The following is a 15,626-nucleotide window of genomic DNA, read 5'->3' on the forward strand; positions in this document are numbered from 1 at the left end:
CTCAAGGCTGCCGTGAGCTATGATTGTGCCACTGCATTCCAGCCTAGATCACAGAATGAGACCCCATGTCTTTAAAAAAACAAAAAAGGTGATTAAAAATAACAAAACGCATTTGCCCACTTAAAAATCATCAGACACTATCATATTGAACTTAAGATATATCATCTTCACTTCCTTTCATCATGTATCACGTTCCTCAAAAATGCGATCTTCTAAAGCTATCTGGAACAAACAGACGCAAAATGTCAAACAATTCTGCTGAAACAGAGATGGAACTCGGTGAGCCTCTTCGAGTGTCCTCTTTGCAATGGTTTTACACAAAGCAGTTTTGACCCTGCTTTCTAGGTAGGATTAGACTGCTTTTATTTCCCAGAAATGTGTCAGTTCCCTGTGTCAGTGTTATTGAGCATTTGAAATATTTTCTAGTGGGCAAATCTGCCTTAGGATCTGACTGCAGTAGTTCTTAACCAGTTTCTGAGTCCCAAACCTCTTTGACAATCTGATGGAAACTCTGGATTCCTTCCTTCAGAAAAATTCACATGTGCAAATACACATCAAAATTTGCTTCTGATTTCAGCGGATTTATGATCAACTGAAACCAATTTATGAATCCTCTAAGGGCCTGTAGTCCCTAGATTAGCAACTCATTTTTTATTCTTTAAGAGAGTTTCACTCTGTCACCCAGGCTGGAAGGCAGTGCCGTGATCATGGCTGACTTCAGCCTCAAACTCCTGGGCTCAAGCGATCCTCTCACCTCAGCCTCCCAAGTACCTGGGACGGGACTACAGGCATGTACCACCAAACACACCTGGCTAAGTTTTTTATTTTTTAAACACACAGGGTCTCACTCTGTCGGCCAGGCTAGTCACCTCAAGTGATCCTCCTGCTTCAGCCTCACAAAGGGCAGGCATAAGCCACTGCACTCAGCCCAAGAACCTTTCTTTTTCTGTTTTTGTTTTTTGTTTTTTGAGATGGAGTCTTGCCCTGTTGCCCAGGCTGGAGTGTGCAATGGCACCATCTCGGCTCACAGCAACCTCCACCTCCCAGGTTCAAGCGATTCTCCTGCCTCAGGCTTCCAAGTAGCTGGGATTACAAGTGTGCACCATCACACTTAGCTAATTTTTGTATTTTTAGTAGTTAGTAGAGATGAGATTTCACTATGTTGGCTGGGCTGGTCTTGAACTCCTGACCTCAAGTGATCTGCTTGCCTCGGCCTCCCAAAGTGCTGTGATTTCAGGCATGAGCCACTATGCCCAGCCACAGTAATTTTTTTCTAAAGGAAATTATCAAGCAAATGACGTTGAGCATATCCCGTATGTATGTGTTCAGGATCCAGGACAATAATAACCCTTTTGAAAGGTAGCGGGTGTGCTGAAAAGAGGAGGACTATGACCCATGGAGGCCCACACTCTACCCAGCCTCCATCACATCACCAGCCGGTGCTGAAGTAAGATATTAAAATTCTCCAAGCCTCACGTTGCTCATCTGTAAAATGGAGATAATACTTCTCTCTGAAAGTTATTGGTGAGGCTTAAATCATGAATGTAGATTTAGCATGCCAATATAGCAAGCTCTTGGTAAATGGCAGTTCTTATTAGTATGTGTGTGGTTGCCTTTGCTCCAAAAGCTCCTAGTGAAGCTTCTTACCCTGAGAAAATCTGGGATTTTGTGCAGAGGGTCCCTGGCGGGAGTGAACAGTTATAGGGAAGGCTTCTTGAGAGCACATTTCTGTTCCTGAGCTGGTGCCTCTGAGGCCAGTGGCCAAATCATATTAGCCTTTAAAATCTTCTTTATCTAGGGTCTAGGCTTCTTTTGCTTTTCATCTGAACATCAAGTTTTGTTTTGTTTTTCAGATGGAGTCTTGCTCTGTCACCCAGGCTGGAGTACAGCAGCAGGATCTCGGCTCACGTGCAACCTGCAACCTCCTCGCCTCCCGGGTTCAAGCGATTCTCCTGCCTCAGCCTCCCGAGTAGCTCGGACGGACCACAGGCACGTGCCATCATGCCCCGCTAATTTTTGTGTTTTTAGTAGAGACGGGATTTTGCCATGTTGGCCAGGCTAGTCTCGAACTCCTGACTTCATATGATCCACCTGCCTCAGCCTCCCAAAGTGCTGGGATTACAGGCATGAACCACCGCGCCCGGCCTTTGTTTCTGTTTTTGAGACAGGGTCTTGTTCTGTTGCCCAGGCTGGGGTGCAGTGGTGCAATCATAGTTCAGGGCAGCCTTGACCTCCTCAGCTCAAGCAATCCTCCCACGTCAGCCTCCTGAGTAGCTGAGACTAGAGGCGCGCACCACCAAGCCCGGCGAATTTTTATATTTTTAGTAGAGACAGGGTTTTGCCATGTTGGCCAGGCTGGTCTTGAACTCTTGACCTCAAGTGATCTCGCCACATCGGCCACCCAAAGTGCTGGGATTACAGCCGTGGTGACATTAAACAAAATGGAAACTTCATGAATCAGACATTTTTTTTTTTTTTTTGAGACGGTGTTTCACTCTTGTTGCCCAGGCTGGAGTGCAATGGTGCAATCTCAGCTCACCACAACTTCCACCTCTCGGGTTCAAGCGATTCTCCTGCCTCAGCCTCCCGAGTAGTTGGGAATATAGGCATGCGCCACTATGCCTGGCTAATTTTTGTATTTTTTAGTAGAGATGGGGTTTCTCCATGTTGGCCAGGCTGGTCTCGAACTCCTGACCTCAGGTGATCCGCCAGCCTCAGCCCCCCAAACTGCTGGGATTACGGGCACGAACCATCATGCCCAGCCAGACATTCTCATACTAAGTAAGAATAACAGTAGTTGAGTGCCCAGCTCTGGCAAATATTCACCATTGTTCCTGCTGGCAAGGGGATGACCCAATTCTCTAGTCGTACAGTTGTGCAGAACCCGTAACCAAATCATTCCCCTATGCATTTGCAGAGTATTTAAATCAAACTCATCCTTCTGCTGAGTCCCGGCGAGGCTCTAATCTTACCATGATTGTGCAAAAATAGAACCAAGTATGGATCAATGTGACAAAGATTCCCCTACTACCAAAGGCATTCATTCATTAAAGGCATTCATATAAACAAATTAAGTTAATTTGAGGTTTAACAGCATCTGGTTTGTGTGAGGGAGGGATGCTAGGTAATTATTAGTTACTATTCCTGCTTAGTGAACATGATGAAGGTTTTTCAAGGAGAGAGATCTCCAATCCAGGTTCCTGCCCTTTTTTCCAGTGCCTGCATTGTGCTGATAGCCAACACCATCTGTCTGTCTGTCTCTTTAGCCTGCATCAGTCCTCCATCTGCCTAGGACTTAATCTGTAGAATGGTTTTAAATTTTGATTTTTTTCTCCCCAGGAACCGTATTCTAGAAAACACAATTTTGTCATTTGTATGCAACTATTAGTAATATTAATTCATTGTTCCTCTCTTTGTACTGTAGAATAGTAAGCAAACTTTTTTTTTTTTTGAGACAGCCCTGTTGCCCAGGCTAGAGTGCAGTGGTGCGATCATAACTCACTGCAATTTCAACTTTCTGGGTTTGACTGATCCTCCAGCCTCAGCCTCCCAATCCTGAGTAGCTGGGGATCACACCACCATGCCTGGCTAATTAAAAAAAAAAAAAAAAAAAATTTTTTTTTCTAGAGACAGGGTCTCCCTATGTTGCCCAGGCTGGTCTCAAACCCCTGAGCTCAAGCAGTCCTCCTGCCTCAGCCTCTCAAAGTGCTGGGATTATAGGTGTGAGCCACTGAACCTGGCCACGAACATTAAGAACCTCCTATGTATCAGGCAATGTGGTAACATGCAAGAAATTTTAAAAGATCAACAAGATATAGTCCCTGTTATGTTGTGGTTCACTTCTAGTCATGGAGCCAATCACATAAACGCATCATTAAAACAATGTATAGGCCAGGCATGGTGGCTCACGCCTATAATCCCAGCACTTTGGGAGGCCGAGGCGGGCAGATCACGAGGTCAGGAAATCGAGACCATCCTGGCTAACACAGTGAAACACCGTCTCTACTAAAAATAGAAAAAAATGCTGGGCATGGTGGCATGTGCCTGTAGTCCCAGCTACTCGGGAGGCTGAGGCAGGAGAATGGCGTGAACCCGGGAGGCACAGGTTGCAGTGAGCCAAGATTGCACCACTGCACTCCAGCCTGAGCGACAGAGTGAGACTGTCTCTCCAAAAAAAAAAAAAAAAAAAAAATTAGCCAGGCATGGTGGCAAGTGCCTGTAATCCCAGTTACGCGGGAGGCTGAGGCAGGAGAATTGCTTGAACTCAGGAGGCAGAAGTTGCAGTGAGCCAAGATTGTGCCACTGCACTCCTGACAGAGCGATACTCCATCTCAAAAAAAAAAAAAAAAAAAGTAAAAATGTGGCAGAAGGGTCCAACTGAACCGTCCCTTTCTCTGTGGACATCAATATGCCTTAGATATGGGCATACAAAGGGAAGTGTTAGGAGCGTTCACCAGGATTCTATGCGGAAAGTGACCTCATGTTTGGTGTTTTTGCTGCTTATCTTAGACAGTTTCTAAAGAGATTCAAAAATTAACAGTGGTTAATTCAGGAACCTTACCAATTTAAAAATACTTGGGACATATCTTTGGTAACTTTATTTCTTGTAAGGCAGCCCCAACCTTTGCTATTTAACAGGCTTGAGCAGTTCCGTCTCTATCAGCCGCATGTATTTCTGCTGTGAGTTTTCATCTCGGGTTGTCACTTAGAGGTATAATCATTTTAGACATTGCAGTCTGCTCAGAGAGCAAGGCCTGTGATGTCTTCACTGAGTGCAGGATGAGGGCTGCCATGCCTCTCTTTAATAAGCGAGTGTACTGGCTGGGTGCGGTGGCTCACGCCTGTAATCCCAGCACTTGGGGAGGCCAAGGCAGGTTGATCACGAGGTCAGGAGATCGAGACCATCCTGGCTAACACGGCGAAACCCCGTCCCTACTAAAAATACAAAAATTTAGCCGGGCGTGGTGGCAGACGCCTGTAGTCCCAGCTACTCGGGAGGCTGAGGCAGGAGAATGGCGTGAACCTGGGAGGCAGAGCTTGCAGTGAGCCAAGACCCTGCCACTGCACTCCAGCCTGGGCGACAGAGCGAGGCTCCATCTCAAAAAAAAAAAAAAGAGAGAGAGAGTCCTCAGAATCAAATGGGAAAACAGTTTTATTTTTCAACTTACTTTCGTTGAATTCATAGATGATGGTCGAATTCTCAATTCATTGACAAAAATTAAGGTTTAAATGTTAATTGCAACAAGCCACCATGTGTCAGAATGGAATACTTTTATGACAACGGACTGGTCTTAGGAGAATGCTTACCTTGCAAAGGGGATGAGGATTATAGGATGTTTCATGGAATCTTTTGGACTAACACATCTTTCCCTGAAGGAGTTTCTGTCCTTAAATGCAATCCTTTGCAGAATAATTTTTATATAAGTGGGAGGAGAAAGGAAGTGGTTGGGGGATTGGTACCAACACAATGAGTGACTTTAAAAAGATATAAACCTACCGTTACTCTGAATATGGTATTTGGGACTGGGCACAGTGGCTCACACCTGTAATCCCAGCACTTTGGGAAGCCAAGGCAGGCAGATTGCTTGAGATCAGAAGTTCAAGACCAGCCTAGCCAACATATGAAACCTCATCTCTACTAAAAATACAAAAATTAGTTGAGCGTGGTGGCCCTTGCTTGTAATCCTAGCTACTCGGGAGGCTGAGGCAGGAGAATCACTTGAACCTGGGAAGCGGAGGTTGCAGTGAGCTGGGATTGCACCACTGCCCTCTAGCCTGGGCAACAGAGAGCGAGACTCCATCTCAAAAAAAAAAAAAAAAAAAAGGCCGGGCGCGGTGGCTCAAGCCTGTAATCCCAGCACTTTGGGAGGCCAAGACAGGCAGATCACGAGGTCAGGAGATCGAGACCATCCTGGCTAACACAGTGAAACCCCGTCTCTACTAAAAAATAGAAAAATCTAGCCAGGCGAGGTAGCGGGCGCCTGTAGTCCCAGCTACTCGGGAGGCTGAGACAGGAGAATGGTGTAAACCTGGGAGGCGGAGCTTGCAGTGAGCTGAGATCCGGCCACTACAGTCCAGCCTGGGCGACAAGAGCGAGACTCCGTCTCAAAAAAAAAAAAAAATAGTAACCCCTGAACAATTAACTCCCTGGCATGAATTTGGCATCAACAGATTCCCTTAAATTCTAAGATTTGAGTTTTGTCATCTGTAAAACAGAGGTGATACCAACATCATACAGCTATTGTAAGCATTACTGGTATAGGAGACGATGTCTATGAAAGTTCTTTGTAGAAGTGTTATATAAATGATCATTTTTGGTCGGGTGCAGTGGCTCATGCTTGTAATCCCAGCACGTCGGGAGGCCGAGGTGGGCAGATCACCTGAGATCAGGAGTTCAAGACCAGCCTGGCCAACATGGCGAATCCCCATCTCTGCTAAAAATACAAAAAATTAGCACTATTCACAATAGCAAAGACTTGGAATCAACCCAAATGTCCATCAGTGACAGACTGGATTAAGAAAATGTGGCACATATACATCACAGAATACTATGTAGCCATAAAAAAGGATGAGTTCATGTCCTTTGTAGGGACACGGATGCAGCTGGAAACCATCATTCTCAGCAAACTATCGCAAGAACAGAAAACCAAATACCGCATGTTCTCACTCATGGGTGGGCACTGAACAATGAGATCACTTGGACACAGGAAGGGGAGCATCACACACTGGGTCCTATTGTGGGGAGGGAGTGGGGGAAGGGATAGCATTAGGAGATATAATGTAAATGACGAGTTAATGGGTGCAGCACACCAACATGGCACGTGTATACATATGTAACAAACCTGCACGTTGTGCACATGTACCCTAGAACTTAAATTAAAAAAAAAAAAAAAAATTAGCCAGGCATGTTGGCAGGTGCCTGTAATCCCAGCTACTTGGGAGGCCGAGGCAGGAGAATCACTTGAACCCAGGAGGTGGAGGTTGCAGTGAGCCGAGATCGTGCCACTGCACTGCAGCCCGGGTGAAAGAGCAAGACTCTGTCTCCAAAAAAAAAAAAAAAAAAAATTGTCCTTGATCTCTTGATCTTTGAGTAAACCTGCAAGTGTCCAAAAAGAGACTTTGGTGTTCTTCGTATATTTACACTATCTGTGAATGAAATGCACAGATAGTGACCAGAACTTTATAAATAATGAAGGTTCCAGATGGGGGCAGTGGCTCATGCCTGTAATCCCAGCACTTTACGGGGCCACGGTGAAAGGATTGCTTGAACCCAGGAATTCAAGACCAGCCTGGGCGCCACAGCAAGACCTCATCTCTACAAACAAAATAAAAAATAAAAATAAAAATCAGCCAGATGTGGTTGCTTATGCCTGTAGTCCCTGCTATTTGGGAGGCTGAGGTGGGAGGATCATTTGAGCCCAGGAGTTCAAGGCTGCAGTGAGCCAGGATCACACTACCTCACTTCAGCCTGGGTGACAGAGTGCGAGGCTCTAAAAAAAAAAAAAAAAAAAAAGAAAAAGAAAAAAAAGAAAAAATTTCCATAATTTTTAATAATTGTTATCCCCCTTCCCCTCCCAAAAAAAACACTTTACATGTTTTCTAAATAATCACACTTCTGAAAGACAAGTAAATCAGGGATACAGCATATTTTTTCCATTAATAATTCACCAAAAATGAGAGTAGCTCACACAGAATTTTTTTTTTTTTTTTTTAGAGAGAGTGTCTCTGTCACCCAGGCTGGAGTGCAGTGGCATGATCTCAGCTCACTGCAACCTCTGCCTTCTGGGTTAAAGTGATTCTCATGCCTCAGCCTCCCGAGTAACTAGGACTACAGGTGCCCACCACCACACCTGGCTAATTTATGTATTTTTAGTAGAGACAGGGTTTCACCATGTTGACGAGGCTGGTCTCGAACTCCTGACCTCAAGCGATCCACCCTCCCCTTGGCCTCCCAAAGTGCTGGGACTACATGTGTGAACCACTACACCTGGCAAAAATGCCTTTTTTATTACAGGTAACTCCCAGGTCATTTATCAGAATTTCAGGTCATTTATCAGACTTTCACCATATATAGTTATGCTTCAGAAACTTAGGTCTTTTTTTTTTTTTCTCTCGAGACGGAGTCTTGCTCTGTCACCCAGGCTGGAGTGCAATGGCATGATCTCAGCTCACTGCAACCTCCACCTCCTGGGTTCAAGTGATTCTCCTGCCTCAGCCTCCTGAGTAGCTGGGATTACAGGTGCGCGCCACCACACCCAGCTATTTTTTTTTTTTTTTTTTTTTAGTAGAAACAGGGTTTCACCATGTTGGCCAAGCTGGTCTCGATTTCCTGACCTCGTGATCCGCCCACCTCAACCTCCCAAAGTGCTGGGATTACAGGCGTGAGTCTTGAGTCTATGTTCATGTAATATACACCATGAAATTACACAGTTTTAATGTATGTGAGGTTTTCCTAAATTTTAAATCACTAAAAAGCTACCAATGACAAAATTGACACACCCCCTCAATTCTGTCTCCTAGTCGGAAGCCAGCAGTTTGCTGAACATGCTTCCAGAATTATTTTCTATACATATACTAACACATGTATACTTTTTATAAAAGTTTATTTATATATGTGTGTGTATATATATATAGACATGTGCACATATATTTATTGATTCACCAATTTAGGACATTATCTGTTGGCTCTTCATTTATGAAAGATGAGGAGTTAGGTGACTAACACTTCCCTCTTCCTGCCTCCATTTTTATAGTTACTATTTTCAGTTTTCTATTTGTACTTTTAAATATTTTTTTGAACCTGTGTTTCCTATCAGCTTGTAACTTATGATCTCCTCCATGTTAGACAAAGATATTGGCACTGAACCATCTGTTCCAGTCTATACTCCCACCTTCATCCTTCTTAGCTGAACGTTGACAATGTCAAGGATGACAACAGTCACATTCTCTTCTGTGTGTTGCTGACTTCCCTGGTTTGTCTGTTGATTCTATAAATGGATTGTTTCAGAATCAAGGTCAAAATCACACCACATTTCAGTTGGCTTCATGTTTGGACCGGGAGTTTTCTTACACATTTTTTTCCTTGTTTCTAATTGCCTTATTTTCCTCTTATTGGTGGAAGAAACAAATTTATGGAGTTGTTCTTGGCTTTGAGATAGAACCTTGCTCTGTTGCCCAGGCTAGAGTGTAGTGGCATGATCACAGCTCACTGCAGCCTCAACTTCCTGGGCTCACATGATCCTCTCACCTCAGCCTTCCAAGTAGCTGGGACTAACAGTGCATGCCACCACACTCAGCTAATTTTTTTTTTTTTTTTAATTTTTATAGAGATGGGTTTTCACCATGTTGCCCAGGCTGGTCTCAACCTCCTGGGCTCCAGCAATCTGCCTGCCTTGGCTTCCCAAAGTGCTGGGATTACAGACATAAGTTACTATGCCCAGCCCAGATTTATGTTTTGTCATGTCATTAGTATAATCTGGCATCTTAGTCTATTACTTGGAATCAATTTCTTTTTTTTTTTTTTTTTTTTTTTTTTTTTGAGATGGAGTCTCGCTCTGTCACCCAGGCTGGAGTGCTGTGGCCGGATCTCAGCTCACTGCAAGCTCCACCTCCTGGGTTCACGCCATTCTCCTGTCTCAGCCTCCCGAGTAGCTGGGACTACAGGCGCTGCCACGTCGCCCGGCTAGTTTTTTGTAGTTTTTAGTAGAGACGGGGTTTCACCGTGTTAGCCAGGATGGTCTCGATCTCCTGACCTCGTGATCCGCCCGTCTCGGCCTCCCAAAGTGCTGGGATTACAGGCTTGAGCCACCGCGCCCGGCCTGGAATCAATTTCATCCTTCCCTCAAGAAGAATGAATCAACTTCATTCTTCTTGTTGAAGATAGTCCACCTGGAGCTCGCTGCCTGTCTGTTCTAATATGGAAAAAACAGCCTTCCAGGTTTGCTGTCCAACTCTCATCTTGGGATTATTTTCCAGTGGACTTCTAGGTTGGTTTCACCATTTCTTGTATTTTATCTTTTTTTGGGAGGTTGGGTATTTACTTCCTTTCTTGATGGAGTATATTCTCAAGTAACTTCCTTAGTACTTGAAATGTAATCTTTCTGAGTTTATATCTGAAAATATGATTATGTCTTATATGGCTATATGGTTCTAAATAATTTATGGTTCTAAATGTATGGTTCTAATTTTCCCTCAGGACTTGGAATTTTTCTATCATTCAGTCCACAAAGAGAAATCTGATGCCAGTCTGATTCTCATTCTTTTATAGGTGATCTATTTTTTCTTTCTGGAAAGAATCTTCTGTTTATTCTTGGTATTCTGAAATTTCACAGCATTGAATCCAGGGATTGATTTTTTTTTATTTGTTCTGCTTGGCATCCAATGAACCCTTTCAGCCTAGAGATTTACTTTCTTCAATTCTGATACTTTTTTTTTTTTTTTGAGACAGAGTTTTGCTCTCGTCACCCAGACTGGAGTGCAATGGCACAATTTTAGCTCACTGCAACCTCCACCTCCCAGGTTCAGGTGATTCTCCTGCCTTAGCCTCCAAGTAACTGGGATTACAGGTGCCTGCCACCACACCCAGCAAATTTTTGTATTTTTAGTAGACACAGGGTTTCACCATGTTGACCAAGCTGGTCTCAAACTCCTGACTTCAAATGATCCACCCCCCTCGGCCTCCCACAGTGCTGGGATTACAGGCATGATCCACCATGCCTGGCCTCAATTCTGATAAATTTTCTTCCAGGGTTTCTTTGATAATGTCTTCCTATGTTTTCTCTTTTGTCTTTTTCTAGAACTTCAGTTACTCAGATGTTGAGCCTCCTGAATTGACTTTCTTTCTTCTCCCCAAACTTTCATCTCTTTGTAACCTTCTGGTCTATATTCTGAAAGATTTATCTTCAAACCCTTCTCTTGAATTTTTTTTCTGGTGATCATTTAATTTCTGAAATTGTTCCTTTATCATGGCATCTTTTGTTTTATGGCCGCAGAATCTTCTCAAATCTGTTGACAATATAAATTAGAGGATGTTGGTTTTAATTACCCCTGATTCTCTTATGACTGTTTCTTCTGGGAAATGGTTGTTTTGTTCACTTACCTTTTTCTTTTCCATCATGCCGATTATTTTTTTTTTTCCTTTTTTTTTGAAGGAGTTTTGCTCTTATTGCCCAGGCTGGCGCGATCTTGCTTGACTGCAACCTCCGCCTCCGGGGTTCAAGCGATTCTCCTACCTCAGTCTCCCAAGTAGCTGGGATTACAGGCATGTACCACCATACCTGGCTAATTTTGTATTTTTAGTAGAAATGGGGTTTCTCCATGTTGGTCAGGCTGGTCTTGAACACCCAACCTCAGGTGATCCATCTGCCTTGGCCTCTCAAAGTACTGGGATTATAGGCATGAGCCACTGCACCATCCCCGATTTTCTTCTTGTGTCTGATCTTTCATATTTAAGAATGGGAACCCACGTTGATTTTTCAGGACAACTCATTTAGATTTCTTCTATATATCTGTGTGTTCCTGTTAGAATTCTCCTATGAATAGATTAGCTAACAGAATGCCCTATGGATGTGATTTTAAAATTTCTTGACTGTCAGGTAAGAAAGCAAGCCATTGTGATTCTTGATCTTTCATATATGACTTATTTTTACACTCCAGATGTAGGTTTTTTTTTCTTTTTTTGAGACGGAGTCTCACTCTGTGGCCCGGGCTGGAGTGCAGTGGCCGGATCTCAGCTCACTGCAAGCTCCGTCTCCCGGGTTCATGCCATTCTCCTGCCTCAGCCTCCCAAGTATCTGGGACTACGGGCGGCCGCCACCTCCCCGGCTAGTTTTTTGTATTTTTTAGTAGAGACGGGATTTCACCATGTTAGCCAGGATGATCTCGATCTCCTGACCTTGTGATCTGCCCGCCTCGGCCTCCCAAAGTGCTGGGATTATAGGCTTGAGCCACCACACCCGGCCTAAATGTAGGTTTTGTTTTTTGATACAGGGTCTCACCATCACCCACCATCACTAGGCTGGAGTGTAGTGATGTGATCACAGCTCACTGCAGCCTCGACCTCCTGGACTTAAGCAATCCTCCTACCTCAGCCTCCTGAATAGCTGAGACCACAGGCAAGTGCTACCACACCTGGCTAATTTTTTTGACTTTTTGTAGAGATGGGTCTCTACAAAAAGGCTGGTCTTGAACTCCTGGCCTCCTGAGTAGCTGGGACTACAGGTACATGCCACCACATTTGGCTAATTTAAAATTTTTTTTTAATAGAGATGGGTCTCCCTATTTTGCCCACGCTGATCTGGTACTCCTGGCCTCAAGCAATCCTCCCACCTCAGCCTCCCAAAGTGCTGGGATTACAGGCATGAACCACCACACCCAAATGGATCTTATTTTTTTAATCAGAGTTTTAAATTTTCACAATGACATGCTTTGGTATAAATCAGCTTTCATCCATTTTTCTGGGCTAGTCACGGGATCCTTTAAATGTGGAGATCAGTTTTCTTCTGTTTGGGGAAATGCTCTCATCTGATAATTTTCTTTCCTCTATGTATTTTTTCTCTACTTCTGGATCTCTTCTGCTCAGATTTCAGACCTCCAGTTCTGGACTTTATATAATTTCATCTTTTCTGTTTTTGCTATTTTGTTCTACTTTATGGGAAATACCCTCAATTTCATCTTCCAATTCTACTATTTTCATTTCTACTATCTTTTTATTATTATTTTTTAGATGGAGTCTCACTCTGTTGCCCAGGCTGGAGTGCACTGGCAAGATCTCGGCTCACTGCAACCTGCACCTCCTGAGTTCAAGCCATTCTCATGCCTCACCCTCCTGAGTAGCTGTGGGACTATAGGTGTGCACCACCACGCCCAGTTAATTTTTGTATTTTTAGTAAAGATAGGGCTTCACCATGTTGGCCAGCCTTGTCTCGAACTCCTGACTTCAAGTGATCCCCCCTCGGCCTCCCAAAGCGCTGGGATTATGGGTGTGAGCCACCACGCTCAGCCCAGTTCTACTATCATTTTTAATTTCCAATAATCCTTTTTGTTCTTGGTATGTATATAAACAATCTTTTTTTTTTTTTTTTTTTTTTTTTTTTTTTTTTTTTTTTTTTTTCCTGAGATGGAGTCTAGCTCTGTCACCCAGGCTGGAGTGTAGTGGTGCAATCTTGGCTCACTGCAACCTCTGCCTCCCGGGTTCAAGCGATTCTCCTGTCTCAGCCTCCTGAGTAGTTGGGACTACAGGTGCACATGACCATGCACGGCTCATTTTTGTATTTTTGGTAGAGAAGGGGGTGTCACCATGTTGGTCAGGCTGGTCTCGAACTCCTGACCTCAGGTGATCCACCCGCCTCAGGCTCCCAAAGTGTTGGGATTACCGGCATGAGCCACCATGCCCAGCCACATCCTATGTTTTGCTTCATAAAAGAAATGTCATTAGCCAGGCATGGTAGTGCATGCCTATAGTCCCAGCTACTGGGGAGGCTGAGGTGGGAAGGTTCCTTGAGCCCAGGAGTTCAAGGCTGTACTGGGCTATGATAGTGCTACTTCACTCCAGCCTGGGTGACACAGGGAGACCCTCTCTCAAATTAAAAAAAAAAAAAAAAACAGAATAAACTTCCAGTTTACTGCCAGGTGGGGCAGGGGGCAGTTGGTCAGCCTCCTGGAATAGGGGGATATAATAGCTTTTTGTCTTTTCAACCTTCCATTATGGATAACTTCAACCACCCACAGAAAGAAACAGAATAGTATATAACTCCTCACAGACCCATCACCAGCCCTGGTAACCATGACCACATTGCCAATTCCACCCCATGCGTGTATCTCTTTCACTTCCGTCTTCCCACATTACTTTGAAGCAAATCCCGAACATCACATCATTTCATCTATGATCATTCCGATTTCTCTAAAAGGACTTTCTTTCTAATTAACATAGCTCCAATATGATGATTAAACCAAAACACCCAATAATTCTTCATCATCAAACCTCCATCCAATGCTCAAGTTTCCAATTGTCTCATAAATGTCATATGTGTTTTATTTTCTCAATTGTTTGGTGGTACCAGAATACAAATGAGGCCCACTCTGGTTAGTCAATACGTCATTTAAGTCTAAATGTATAGGTTCCCCTACCCCCAAGCAATTTTTTAGTTGGAATGTATTAGGAGGAGGAGAGAAGGGTTTCTCACAGTCTGCAGGGTTTCTCACAGTCTGGAGTCTGCTGCTTGCTTTTCTGGAGTGTAGCTTAGCGTTTCTCCTCTATCTTTTGTATTACTTATAAATTGGTAGTTGCATCTAGAGGTTTAATTGCAGCTTCCTATTGTTTTATCTTCAAGTTCATGGATTCTTTCCTGTTTCCTCCATTCTGCTCGCAAGCCCATTCAGTAAATTGTATTTATTTATGAGACAGGGTCTCGCTATGTTGCCCAGGTGGGTTTTGAACTCCTGGGCTCAAGCAAGCCTCCTGCCTTGGCCTCCCAAAGTGCTGGGATTCGGGTTTGAGTCACTGCACCCAGCCATCATCCAATAAATTTTAAATTCCAGTTATTGTATTTTTCAGCTCTAACATTTACATTTGATTCTATTTCTTTGCTGAGACTTCAGTGACCCTAGGCTATCATTTAAATGATGTCTTTTCAAATTAGAACAAATGATCCACTCCACAGTGGAGTGGATGAGTGGGGAAACCGGCCTCCAAGATGGTTCCCAATGACCTCTGTCTTCTGGTCTTCACACCTCTGCATAGCCCCTCCCACATCCTACAAGGTTAGTGTATAGCAAAGTGATTGTACGCTGCCTTTTTTTTTTTTTTGAGAGAGAGTCTTGCTCTGTCACCCAGACTGGAGTGCAGTGGTGCAGTGGCATGATCTCAGCTCACTGCAACCTCCTGGGTTCAAGCAGTCCTCCTGCCTTAGCCTCCCGAGTAGCTGGGACTACAGGCATGTGCCACCACACCACACCTGACTTATTTTTGTATTTTTTTAGTAAAGACAGGGTTTCACCATGTTTACCAGGCTGATCTTGAGCTCCTAACCTCAAGTGATGTGCCCACCTTAGCTTCTCAAAGTGCTGGGATTACAGGCATGAGCCACCACACCTTCTAAGATTAGGTTATGAAGGACCATGGCTTCCGTCTTGGGGATTCTCTCTCCCATGTACACAAACACACACACTCTCTCTCTCTGATCACTTGCTCTGGGAGAAGCAAACTTCCCTGTCATGGGAGATTCAGGAAGCCCAAGGGAAAGCCTATGTAGTGTGGAACTGAAATCTCCAGCCATCAGCCACTGAGGAACTGAAATCGTCTAATTACCACATACTACCATTGTAAGTAGGTCCTCTCCCAGTTGAGCCTTCAGATGAGACCACAATTCTGGCTGACAGCTTAAGTCCAACCTCGTAAAAGACCTCGAGCCAGAACCACCTAAACTGTCCCCAGATTCTTGCCTTACAGAAACTATGTGTAATATTTTTTTTAGCTGTTAAGTTTCTGGGAAATTGTTATATAGCAAATCACTAATTCATGAGGCTTTGAATTAGTTATTAGTAATTCCCTGTCTGCCACTTACTGAAAGATGAAGGGCAAGTGGGCTAACCTTATGAGCTCCAGTTTACTCAGAAATTCAGGATAA

This window comes from Rhinopithecus roxellana, chromosome 6 (assembly GCF_007565055.1).
Source record: "Rhinopithecus roxellana isolate Shanxi Qingling chromosome 6, ASM756505v1, whole genome shotgun sequence".
NCBI classification, from domain to species: domain Eukaryota; kingdom Metazoa; phylum Chordata; class Mammalia; order Primates; family Cercopithecidae; genus Rhinopithecus; species Rhinopithecus roxellana.